The sequence below is a fragment of the Myxocyprinus asiaticus genome, chromosome 8, assembly GCF_019703515.2.
Source record: "Myxocyprinus asiaticus isolate MX2 ecotype Aquarium Trade chromosome 8, UBuf_Myxa_2, whole genome shotgun sequence".
Taxonomy (NCBI): domain Eukaryota; kingdom Metazoa; phylum Chordata; class Actinopteri; order Cypriniformes; family Catostomidae; genus Myxocyprinus; species Myxocyprinus asiaticus.
The window spans coordinates 26,584,926-26,598,530 of record NC_059351.1 but is presented as its reverse complement, the minus strand read 5'-3'; the positions used below and the strand labels follow the sequence as shown (position 1 = coordinate 26,598,530).

Below are 13,605 nucleotides of genomic sequence, written 5' to 3'. Positions count from 1 at the left end.
TTAGGATAATAGCAGTTAAAATTTGCAAACAAAACCTCAAATATCACCTCTTTGTGTCTTAAAGTAAAATGCATTTCAATTTGCATACCGTCGGTCATTGTTTGGTGAATCGTGAGGATGTGCCACCCTGGAAAACGAGATCAAAAACTTTGATAAAGGTCTTAAGGAATGTGCTCTTACTTGTCATTGGAGATGCTGTAGTCGATGACGGTTCTCTTGCTGCTGTTGATGATGATGAAGGGCAGGTGGATGACTGTGTTTGCAGGTGGAGGTCTGTTATTCTGCTGCTTCGTCTGTTGATTCCGCTGCACCAGATTCTTAAAGGCTATTTGCTAAAAATCAACAGAATCATGAACATAATTAAACTGAACTGTCATAGACACACAATCAAACAGGATGTGACATGATGTTGTACCTGCAGTATGAGCTCCTGCAGCTGGGATTGTTTCTGTTTAATTCTCTCAAGTCTTCCCTGTTGCTCGGCCTGTCCGGTGAGAGGATCAGTTTGCATTTATGACATTAGTGTTGAAGCTACTTTGAAAGTGTACTTTGTCAAGCTAATAAAAATGTAAAGAAGTTCTCATATGTTCAAGCTACTTCTTTGAAAAGGTAGTCCACTATACTACAAGATACTGAGAAAAAGTACCTGACTACATTTGGGTCAATGACGCTACGCTCATGTTTTTTTTCCAGATCAAAAATACATTAAAAATGCTCTTCACACCAATCAGTGACTTCAATACACCTCTTCAGGGTTCCCACTCTTTTCAAGGCACAAGTTTCCAGGACTTTTTATGTGGCACACAGTTGTAATAGTTAAGCAAAAACACACGAGAGCTTTTATTTTGGCATTTCTGTGAGTTTTTGATGGTAGTTTCGCATCTCTGGATAACCAGTTTGCTGCTACATGTCCCAGTGTGATTATTAAACCCCAAAAAGCTATGATTTCATTAAAATAAATATATATAGACTGTATGTGCTGCACAATTCAGAGCGCTCTGCTCACTGTCATCTACCACACACATACACACACCCAGCGCACGCATGATGCTCATGATAAGGTGTTTTCAGCGTACGAGCGGCCGGCTTCACACATTCATTTTGAAGCATGCAGCACATCCAGATTTAATAATCACACTTGGATATATCAAGATTTTAATTAGATTAATTGAACATTAAAACATAAATTTTTATCTTAAATATATCAAATTCTGTGACATTCCGCATCTTATAGCTAATGCAATTTTTATGACTGGATTCAGTGATTCCATCCGTATTTTCCACATCGTGGAAATCATAGGGCCCTACATGAGGTAACAGCGGTGTAAGCAGACTCCGATCATTGAATTTTCGAAAATGAATTTACATACCGAGATGTAAAGGAAGCATCATCACCACGCTAAAACCTCGGGGTTTAAATTTTTTGTTTTTATTTTTTTTTATCTGCAGTCCGACCGTCATCATTGTCTAAAGTTTACAACTCAAATGCTTTTCTATACACTACTGCAGTGTTGGAAATAAAACTAAACTCAACAAAAAAAAAGAAACATCCTCTCACTTTCAACTGCTTTTATTTTCAGCAAACTTCATGTGTAAATATTTGTATGAACATAAAAAGATTCAACAACTAAGACATAAACTGAACAAGTTTCTCAGACATGTGACTAACAGAAATGGAATAATGTGTCCCTGAACAAAGGGGGGGTCAAAATCAAAAGGAACAGTCAATATCTGGTGTGGCCACCAGCTGCATTAAGTACTTCAGTGCATCTCCTCCTCATGGACTGCACCAGATTTGCCAGTTCTTGCTGTGAGATGTTACCCCTACTATTTCACCAAGGCACTTGCAAGTTCCCGGACAATTCTGGGGAGAATGGCCCTAGCCCTCACCCTCCGATCCAACAGGTCCTAGACGTGCTCAATGGGATTGAGATCCAGGCTCTTCGCTGGCCATGGCAGAACACTGACATTCCTGTCTTGAGACTGCAAGAAGGGTACCTCATGAGGGAGGAGGATATCTTCCCTGTAACACACAGCATTGAGATTGCCTGCAATGTCAACAAGCTCAGTCCGATGATGCTGTAACATACTGCCCCAGACCATGACGGAACCTTCCACCTCCAAATCGATCTCGCTCCAGAGTACAGGCCTCGGTGTAACGCTCATTCCTTCAAAAATAAACGCAAGTCCGACCATCACCCCTGGTGAGACAAAACCGACACTCGTAAGTGAAGAGCACTTTTTGCCAGTCCTGTGTGGTCCATCAAAGGTGGGTTTGTGCCCATAGGCGACGTTGTTGCCGGTGATGTCTGGTAAGAACCTGCCTTACAACAGGCCTACAAGCCCTCAGTCCAGCCTCTCTCAGCCTATTGCGGACAGTCTGAGCATTGATGGAGGGATTGTGCATTCCTGGTGTAACTTGGGCAGTTGTTGTTGCCATCCTGTACCTGTCCCGCAGGTGTGATATTCGGATGTACCGATCCTGTGCAGGTGTTGTTACATGTGGTCTGCCACTGCGAGGATGATCAGCTGTCCTTCCTGTCTCCCTGTAGCGCTGTCTTAGGCATCTCACAGCACGGACATTGCAATTTATTGCCCTGGCCACATCTGCAGTCCTCGTGCCTCCATGCAGCAAGCCTAAGGCACGTTCCCGCAGATGAGGTCTCTTTAGTATCCTAAGTTTTTATAACTGTGACCTTAATTGCCTACCATCTGTAAGCCGTTCCACAGATGTATGTTCATTAATTGTTTATGGTTCATGGAAAACATGTTTAAACCCTTTACAATAAAGTTCTGTAAAGTTATTTGGATTTTTACAAAATTATCTTTAAAATACAGTGTCCTGAAAAAAGGGACATTTCTTTTTTTGTTGAGTTTATTTGCACTATATCAAAACTTGTACATGTAACAAAAACCTTGTCAGCGACACAATTACACAGTTTTATTATACTTCAATATTTTCCAGGACAAATAATTATTTTCCAGGACATTAAGGTATTTTTCTCATTTTCCATGACTGGAAAACTGCACTGCAAATTCCAGGTTTTCCAAGATGTGTGGGAACCCTGCTATTCACTGATGAACAAATTTCTAAATTCAAAGACATTTTGATATTTTTTTGAAGCTTAAAAGAAAAAAAATGTAATGTGGTGTAATGCTGCAATTCTTGAAAAAAGAAATGTTGGCATTAGTAGTGCAGAATAATCTTGTGTTAATATTTCATAAAGAAAGAAAAAAAAGAAACACTTTGTTTTAAAATTTGTTTCATATTTTAAAAATGTTTTGGTCATAACGAGTAACCTTGTAAAAACTTCTTGATATTTTTGACTCAACAATTAATGATATTTGCAAAAATATGTGTTTACCTTGAATTTTTTTTTTCGGAATTAATGAATAAGTTGCATCCATTATTATGTTTTCTAGGTTTAAGGACAGTATTTTAACACTTTTTACTTGATGGTTACACCACATTATATTTTCAATGTCATTAAAGTCTTTTTTTAAATTTATTTTTAAGAAATGGCTAAAAACATTTTTCAAAAAAATGTGAAACCAAAATGGACAAAGAGATTACATTTCTACAAACATGACAGAGTTATAATAGCTTTAATGTTTTTGTTTTGTTTTTATTCATATTTTACTTTCAGTAGGTCATTCAAATTTAGTTTAGTTTTCATTAGTTTCATTTAGTTTGTTTTTCAATTTAGTTTTAGTATTTTATGTCTGCTGAAGCTAAAACATTTACTGATATAATTTAAATATGTTTTTTATGCATTTAATTTCTCAGGCCAGTCTTGTGTTAACTCTATCTGGTAAGACTTTCATGCCTTTTGAAGGTGGATTGTAAAGGTTTCATTTTTTGGAGCATTTTAGTTTAGATTAAGTTTTTCCTTTTTATCAAAGTTAGCAGTCTTGACGTGTTTTTAGAGTGTTTAAGATTTTTCACTTTTATCACATCAAACAATATTTGTCAATAACCCATTCCATATTTGTATGTATATTAAGTATCAGATGATTTTATTTATTTACTTAGTTACTAATTTTCGTAATCAGACACAAATTAAGGAAGAAGCAATAAACTTCAACAGATAAACCTTTAAATAAACAATTTATGAGTTGAAAACAGTGATAACAGCAGTATTTGACTATTTAATTACTACGAATTAAGACATAACATCTAACAAATGCAATTGAAATGAACTGTCTGAACTAGGGATGTATCGGTTTCAAGGTTTCACAATATACCTTGGTTTTAAAATGGATGGTTGTCATACTGTTGAAATCTTCTCATTTACGTTATTGCATGAATAAAAAGACATATTTTATCAGAACTTTTATAAAATCCAAATCAGTTTAATTAAGACAGAATTGGCAACATTTACAATGCATTAAAAAAACTTGGCGAGATAAAATAAATCTTTAAATTGCGCCTTCCTTCTGTTACATTCAACTGTCACTCAATGCAGGTGTCGCGAGCGCAGTGCAGCACGAGCGCATAATACAGACATGTCCAAGCCTGAACCTTTATTTCTGCTGCCAAAGTGCTTTAAGTCCTCTGTATGGGATTACTTTGGGTATGTAAAAAACCCACAGTGCACCATCAATGTTGATGGCTACCCACTCTGTATATAAGTTTGTCTCAAAAAATTATTGGTTCAGGCGGGAAACACTTAAAACCTTAAGCACCTACTCCGTGAGCACCATCCCACGGAATTTGAGGAGATGAATGTAAGTGGAAATACAGTATACAGGATAATAAATTATAGCCCGTTTCATAAAAATACCATATTCAATGTAGTTTTACATGATTTGTAATGACTAGGTAGGCTAAAGGTATGTTTATGCTTTCGGTCACATTCACAAATGCAGCAAACTGATTTAAGCACTCGTTCAACATTACGATATGCCAACTGTTTGTTCACTTGCCTCAGTGCAGCGCAACAGTAGGCTAACAATGTGTTTGATACTACTGATAATATGTTTTATTTGTAAAACATAGTACTAAATAGGGTTTACAAAGTGCATGGCTTTTGGTGTGCAGGAAATTGACAGAGAAACATTTTTTTTTTTTTTTATAATAATCTGACTACGTTGCAGTTTTTTTTATTTTTTTATTTTATTATTGTTTTACCGGTTTGTGATTTTTTTTCCCCCTTTTTCCTAAGACAGTGTCCTGATGTTCAAGATAAAAAGTTAAAGTATTAACTTTAAAGAAATCCAATTTAAAGTTCAAGAATTGGTTATAACTGAAATATTTCTCTGTGCGTTTATCAGACATATTTCATAACCAAATATTAAACTGCTAATAATATTATCAATGCACCTCAATACCGTGATACCGTAATACTGTGGTCATTTTTGTGATGGTTATCATACCGTGAAAATGTCATAATGTTACACCCCTGGTCTGAACAAACAGATGAATTAAAATAAGGCAGAATTTTCAATGCTTCATATGACAGGGAGGATATTGTAGAAAAATGAATTTGATTATTGCCTCACATTATTCCCTGGTTGGGAAAAGTAGCTTGTTATTGGAAAAGCTCCTCTGTTTCGAAAACAGCCGAACTACTGATTGTGACTTCAAATTGTAAGTAATGACAGTATATTTTAAGTTGACCAACCTCCAATTCATGGCACTCCTGAGCGGAGTTGGTGGAGAATCCGATCCATTTGATCTCCTTCTTGTCTTTGGAGATGATGTTCATGGCCATGAGGACATTGAGAGCATCATAGACTCGCCGCCTGATGTTCTTCTGATCGTACACGTGCTGCAGAGGAGAAATAAGATGGCGAGTGAGTTCACTGTCTGTTGTGTTGGACAGGAGGCGACACTGAGCAGGAACTGACCGCATCATTGGCGAGATATTGTTGTCTCCAGAGCTGAATTCAACCACCAGCTCATCAGCCACTTCATTATAAGACGTCACCAATTTCTTCTGCACCTTCTCACACACCTTCATGGAGAAATGCCTCAAACCCTTCCCATTCTTATCACCCTTCCTGCTGCTGCACCTGAAACAACATTAATTAAAGAAACATATTTGTCGGGTCATTTTTTTCTTTCAATTACTTTGCTAACAGGGTTGAATGGTTGAGTTTGATGAATATATTGAACAACTTGCAGTCCCACCAGGCACTTTTTGCGGCCCAAAATTACTGAATTTGCAAAAGCATTCCTCAAAAACTGTGATGCCATTTGTGGCATTGTTTTTGCAATGAAAACTCAAATATAATCATAGTATACTTTTGTAATATTTTGTGTCATTGACAGTATATGTGCAATTACCTGTTAATCTTTTAGTGCAGAATAACTGAATATGAAGTTAGCAAGCAAAAAATAAATACACACATTTAATATGCTGTGATACGGCTAATATGAGTTCAATGGAAGACCGTTAATTATTTTAGATTAAAAAAACTTCAGCCTTAGACAAAGCAAGTAAACTTTGGTATGGTTACACTACAGTAGTAGAACTACAATAAAACTGTAAAATAAAAATAAATGACGATTACTACATCGTCTGATTGCGATCATATGATCTAACAGAGAATATTTGAGATAACTACGACTGTAGAGCACTTTAAATTAAAACATTTAAAATAAGGGAATTTTAAGTGAATGCCATGGACGGCGCATTGTTGTGTGTCTTTTTCAAGTGCAACCAAGCACTCAGACTGTCACCGAGCAGCACCTCACTCTGCGCAGCTCCTGAAGTGCGTGTGAAGATGCTAGCAGTGATGTATGCGTGCCTTCAGCGCTCCACAAAAGTTTAGACAATGATTTTGACACTGCACGCATTAGGATCCCACCTCCAGCTTCTCGGCTCTACAACATGGGATAATAGGCATCATTTTGGCCAAAGTAGGTGACAACCCGGCTAATAAGGGACAGTTGGCAACCCTGTGTGGAGATGACAGAATGGCGGCTGTGCAGTTGAGTAGGTCTCAACTGCGTTCACCTTTGAGCATTTGTTTTGCAGCAGTCAAACATGGACAAAAGCAAGCAGATTACCTTAGATTCACAGTTTATGTGGAAAAACAATGAAAAAAAAATGTAACAACTGCAAATAATGCAGAGAATGGTTGAATTTGCATAAATTCTTGTCTTCCCCCGATGCTAAATGTCAGTTTTAATCATTGAAATAAGTTACTTTATGTTAGATAATAACTGATCAAATACATGTAGCATTTAGCTAGGTGTTGCTTGCATTTGTAGCATGTTGCTAGGGGTTGCTACCATGTTGCTAGGTGTTGCTAACATGTTTTAGCATGTAGCTAGAGGTCTGCATACTCCATACAATGATTTTCTTCCCGACCGCTCTAATTCCCGTAATACCGCAATTGTTTTCCACATAGGGCAAAAGCCATACAAATAGACTAGTGTACACAAAGAAAGCTTTATTATTCTCTTATTGCTATTATAAGATGAAGCGTGACATGATGCCCATCTAATTTTTAAACACAACTGACAATGTTCTAGTACGAGTTTTACATCCTTTGATGACATTGTGTGTCCATGTTTTGCTCTGCCATTCTTTTAAAGCGCCGTTGACTACCTGCAAAGCCTGCTCTGATGCAAGTGCTATGTGCAAATTTTTACATTGCATTTTATGATTATTGTTATCAAAAATAAATTACTTGTAAAATAAAATAATAACTATTGTTTTTTTTTTTTTTTTTGCATTCATCAATTTATAAAAAAAAAACAAAAAAAAGATATCCACATTGGATTTTTCAGGCTATTCTCTGACCGGCTACAACTTAGACGTACCATCTACTCCCGCCTTCAACGCCGAAATGAAATCCCACGCCGCAAGAGATCTAATCAGGTCACTGATCAGGGACTTCTGCGGGAATGCAGACCTCTACATAGAGATAGGCATTGCTAGGAGTTTGCTATGTGTTGCTAGCATGTTTTAGCATGTTGCAGGCATTGCTAGCATTTTTATCATGTAGCTAGGTAATGCTAGCGTGTTTCTAGCATGTTTTAGCCTGTTGCTAGGTGTTAAAAGCATTTTGCTAGGGGTTTCTAGCATATTGCTAGACAAGCTTGCTAGCCCGAGTCAAGAGCACAACCCCATGTCTCTACGATGTTCTGGTGCAGAGATATGAGTGTTGTTAAAGGGTGCTCCGTTTGGTTTATAGGGCATGGCTAGGCAGTGGTGATACCACAAATGGTGATACTACAAATGCTGCTTGCTACCCGAGTCAAAAAAACCCACCTCTATATCAATATGTTATGGGACAGCTCTCTCTCTAAAAAAAATTATTTGCGCTTTATTCATGGAGAGTAGCAGCTATTTAGTGACCAATACAGGACGGTGTGTGTCATACTGTGCTGAATGACCAATTGTCAGCTTCATTTAGAGCTGCTTTAGCTATATGCCAAACACTGCAGTCTCAATGACTTTAAAAGCACATTCAATGTAAGACTATATCACATCTCTAGTAATTTTGTTTAACTTCCTATGAATTGATGCTCTTTTCTACAGAAGCTCTTGGGTTATTTCTGCTGATCTAAGAGGTTTTTAGCTGCAGTTGGGTGCGGTGAGTTGTTGCATCAGAGCACAGGTGCATGAAGGGCTGAAGCTGATAGAATGACAGGTTAACTAACTAACCCAGTTGACCAGGGTGAAGTCTCTTGTGTCTGTGGTGTGTGGAACTGAGCGGTTGGTGTGCGTGGGCTGGTTAACAGGACACTGGCAGGAGTGCTGGACCTCTGAGGAGTGCCAATCACCTACAGACAGACAGAGAGAGTGTTTACAGCATGCTATCTGTATACTTGGAAAAATGTCTCCAGTCCTGAGCACTGGTCTACCTGTGAGTATCTCTCTTTCAGACTGGTGTTAATAATAAGATGATAAAGATGAGGGATGTAATCCTGCTGAGTCTACACTTCTCTGAGCTGATTACACCAACTCTCTCAGGTCACCTCATACAATGTTAAATGGGGGGGGGGGGGGTTATCTACATGGAGACCTCCACACCCCAGATGGACCGAGCCAATGAGAGCGCAGGGGAGCAGTGATGGGGTCTGTGTGAGATTGGGGCATCTGTTCTCATGCTTCATTGAGTGTGTGTCAAAAACATACATGAGGTAAGAGATCAGAACAGGTATTGGAATCATACTGGTTTCGCAATTCTGTTTTCAATTACAGTCCACATAATGATTCTGATTCCTTAAACTCAAGATGTTGACTCATGTGCACAGTCGACAGGAAATAAGATACGTGCTGATCGTAATGACAATTCTTTTATCATTTTATTTATTTTTTTTCCTCCCCTTTTCTCCCCAATTTGGAATGCCCAATTCCCAATGCGTTCTAGGTCCTTGTGGTGGCGTAGTGACTAGCCTCAGTCCGGGTGGCAGAGGACGAATCTCATTTGCCTCCACGTCTGATACCGTCAATCCACGCATCTTATCACGTGGCTCACGTTACCACGGAGACCTAGCATACACTATTCACCGCAGCATCCACGCACAACTCATCACGCGCCCCACCGAGAGTGAGAACCACATTATAGCGACTACGAGGAGGTTAACCCAATGTGACTCTACCCACCCTAGCAACCGGGCCAACTGGTTGCTTAGGAAGCCTGACTGGATTCACTCAGCATGCCCTGGATTTGAACTTGCGACTCCAGGTGTGGTAGCTTTTATCATTTTATTATAAAGTTCTATCCGTATTAATGCAACAATGCAATACACTCAAGAACCATTTATAGAACATCAAGAAAATAAATTGTTTACAGCCTTTTTTTCTGAACCAGTTCTCAATTCCAACCCTAGACTGGATTATTTAAAGAAATAAGACAATAATACACCAAATCTATATATTAAGCACAGCGGGGTAGTATAAGACCCAGAACTTCTCATATCTGTGTTTAAATGTGTATAGGTGTTGATATACCAATTTTTAAATGTCCTCACTAATACAGTGGAACATGAAAACATGAAACAGAAGCGATTTATTTAAAGGAGTCTGCAGTTGCATGTAAGTGTGTTTATTTCATTGTTTTACTTTGTTGTAGAGTGGTATTCATTGCTAAACTTGTGCTGTTTGTTTACTGGCTTGAACTCGCATCGCTTAAACGTGTTTTGGTGTGTGTGCTATATTGTTTTGACTTGTCCCAGGGTATTCACTGCTAGATTTAGAGTTGTTTGTCCAGTGTGTGTAAAACCATCATGGTGTCTATAAACAGTGCTTCACTTGTTTTAGAGTATTATTTATTGCTAAAGTGTAGCATAATTTATTTGCGGTGTACTGAAGTCGCGTTTGTTCCTGCGCTGTTCACCTCGTGCGACCCGTAGTTTCGGTTGCCCACATGACTAGCTTTGTGCTAAGTAGCATTAAGGCATGTCCTGCTTTTTTCACTGTACGGCTCGTTAGCATCGTGTATATATTTGACGTGAATGCTGACACTGAAGTGGCAGCGGAAGTGGTAGCCCTCGTGTGAAGACCTACTTATGTAAAGACCAGTGAGTCTACCTGTGCGAGTCATCAAGCAAGGACAAGGCGCCACTCACCATAGCACTTAAGTATCTTTTAATTTGATCTCTTTTCTTATTTTCCATGTACATACTAACATGTCTAATTCACGAATAACATATGCCTTCAAGCACATCCCTGTTATCTGTTACAGACCATTTACACGATATATAGATGCAAGACAAAACGCAACCCACACAACCTACGGCCACTTTGCACTTCAGCACCTGCTCCGCTCTCTTTCTCAGTGGGACTCTGGAACTGCCAGTCAGCTGTGAACAAAGCTGACTTCATTCCAGCCTTTGCCACACAGTCCACCCTCAGCATCCTAGCATTGACAGAAACATGGATACGTCCAGAGGATACAGCAACACCTGCTGCTCTCTCCAACAACAACAACTCTCACACCCCTCAACACACCGGTAGGGGTGCGGGAACAGGTTTGCTCATTCATAACAACTGGACTTTTTCACCACACTCTTCTCTATGTAACAATACTACTTTTGAATTCCATGCTATTACTACAATGCAACCCACAAAAATACATGTTGTTGTCATTTATCGCCCTCCAGGTCAGCTGGCAGACTTTCACAAAGAGTTGGATGTCCTGCTGTCCTCCTTCCCGGAGGATGGTAAGCCACTTTTGGTTCATGGTGATTTCAACATACACCAAGACAAGCCCCAGGCCACTGAGTTGCCGGCGCGTCCTGCTGGATTTTTTCCGCATAACAGCGGAAACAACTTAAAATTCTCCGTCATTTTTGGGCATACAGATAAGTGTAAGACATCATTAGAAACTATAAAGGGTCTACTTTTATTTGTGTACACTCACAATAACAAAAAAACCTTGTGCTTTTGTAAAATAAAGAAAATAAACAGGGTGTGCTTTCAGCCGTCTCTGTCTCCGCGAGCATCTTTCTGAAACATGTCACAAAAATGAAGTGAAACTCTGTGAATATTTATCACACAAACATGAAACATATGTCTAAAGAAAGCTTAAAATGTCTCATTTTAAATAAAACAATTCAAATTTAAAACAAATATTCTCCTGCAATGTAATGTACAGTTTCTCCTGGCTCAGCTCATTATCGCTAATGTGATCCCACCCACCAACAGAGCACGCTATTCATACGGTAATGTGCTGAGGCGGTCTATGCAAATATGCAAATGGTAAACGCCCCCACAATCATGCCTTAAAAAACATCAAGTTTCATCATCAGATTCATTCACTTTCCTGCACGTTTGGAAGATGGCACGCTATACATTTAAATGTTGTTTCGGCTAAAGTGGGTATTTAAATTGTATGCTGTATGATATAAATATGATATGTTATATGATATAAAAATAATATGAATGTTTAGATTATATTTTAACTAATGTTTATGCTGCCTCATTATCATCAACGAAGCTTGTGCTTGCAAATATCTGTTCAGGTGTAAATGTGTAAAATGTGCTGTAAATATGCCCATATTAGAAAATCAGCATATTAGAATGATTTCTGAAGGATCATGTGACACTGAAGACTGCAGTAATGATGCTGAAAATTCAGCTTTGATCACAGGAATAAATTGCATTTGACAATATATTCAAATAGAAAACAGTTATTTTAAATTGTAAAAATATTTCACAATATCACTGTTTTTGCTGTATTTTGGATTAAATAAATGCAGCCTTGGTGAACAGAAGAGACTTCTTTTAAAAACATTAAAAAAATCTTACAGATCTATAAACTTTTAAAAGCTAGTGTAGGTCTAAAGTTTTTAAGTCTTTATGTAAAGAAAATGTATAGTCAGATAATACATTATATCATTAAGTCTCCTCACATTCATTTTCTCTCAGGGGAGGGGTCTTTGTCTCCTCAGGTGTGAATCACATCAATATTCATGATCATCCACACCTCCTCGCATATGGCCTTTCTAACACTAAAAGTGTCTTACAAAAGTTAAATGACTATATTGTTTTGTATGAATGAGTGATCAGGATGGTTTCACATCATTTTTGTAGCAAAAACTCTAGGCTACAAGATCCAGTTCTCAAAGGTCTTGTGAACAAATGTTTAGTATGTGATATATGGCCTTATTTCAGTGACTTGCATAAACGTTATTTTCTCAAAAATACAAACATGTACATACATGTTGTTCACATATTATTGTAGCCCAGTTTGTGCTGAATACAGTGTTATCAGACTTTAGCCATTAATATGTTTTTAAGCAACTGAAAAATGCACAAATGTCAAGGCATGTCAAAACTTCTCCAGGGCCCAAAACACCCTCAGATCCCAGAGGGTTAAAACAGACTCCACCTTTGGTTTCCTTTTGCCGTAACCTCCGTTCTCTTTCACCCTCTCGCCTTTCCACTGCTGTCTCTACCTCTCTTCCCACACAAAATGTATTTTCCACCCTTGATGTAAACACTGCCACAGACACACTAAGCTCTACTTTAACAACCTGTCTAGACAACATCTGTCCTCTCTCCTCAAGGCCAGCACGTACTATACCACCCAGCCCCTGGCTCTCTGACGTCCTTCATGAACAATGGACTGACCTCAGGGCAGTTGAGAGGAGATGGCGGAAATCTAAAGATCCAGCAGATCTAGGTAAGTATCAGTCTCTGCTTGCAACTTTTTCAGATAACATTAAATCTGCAAAAACTTCCTACTACCAGAACAAGATCAACAGCACCACAGACACTCGCAGCTTGTTTAGAACATTCAACACACTTCTCTGCCCTCCTCCACCACCGCCTGACACATCACTGACAGCAGATGTCTTCGCCACATTTTTTACTAATAAGGTTACGACCATCAGCAATACATTCTCGGCACCTCACCCTGTCAAACACCTGTCTCCTGTATGCAACTCCTCTGTCTCTATGTTCTCTCCTCTGACTGATACTGAGGTCTCTAAACTCCTCCTCTCCAACCAGCCCACCACCTGTTCCCTTGACCCCATTCCTTCCCACCTTATCCAGGCCATCTCTCCGTCCGTCCTACCTGCACTCACAAACATAATTAACACATCTCTACTTACAGGCACTTTTCCCATTACATTTAAGCAGGCTCAAGTAACCCCGCTGCTGAAGAAACCCGCACTTAACCCCACACAAATGGAAC

General features: G+C 38.7%; 1 pseudogene; it reads right to left on the bottom strand.

Moving 5' to 3' along the window:
• The window catches only part of LOC127444740 (transcription factor Dp-1-like), a 28,567-nt pseudogene extending 19,511 nt beyond the window's left edge, over window positions 1-9,056 (bottom strand).
• Between the last annotated feature and the right edge of the window lie 4,549 nt (window positions 9,057-13,605).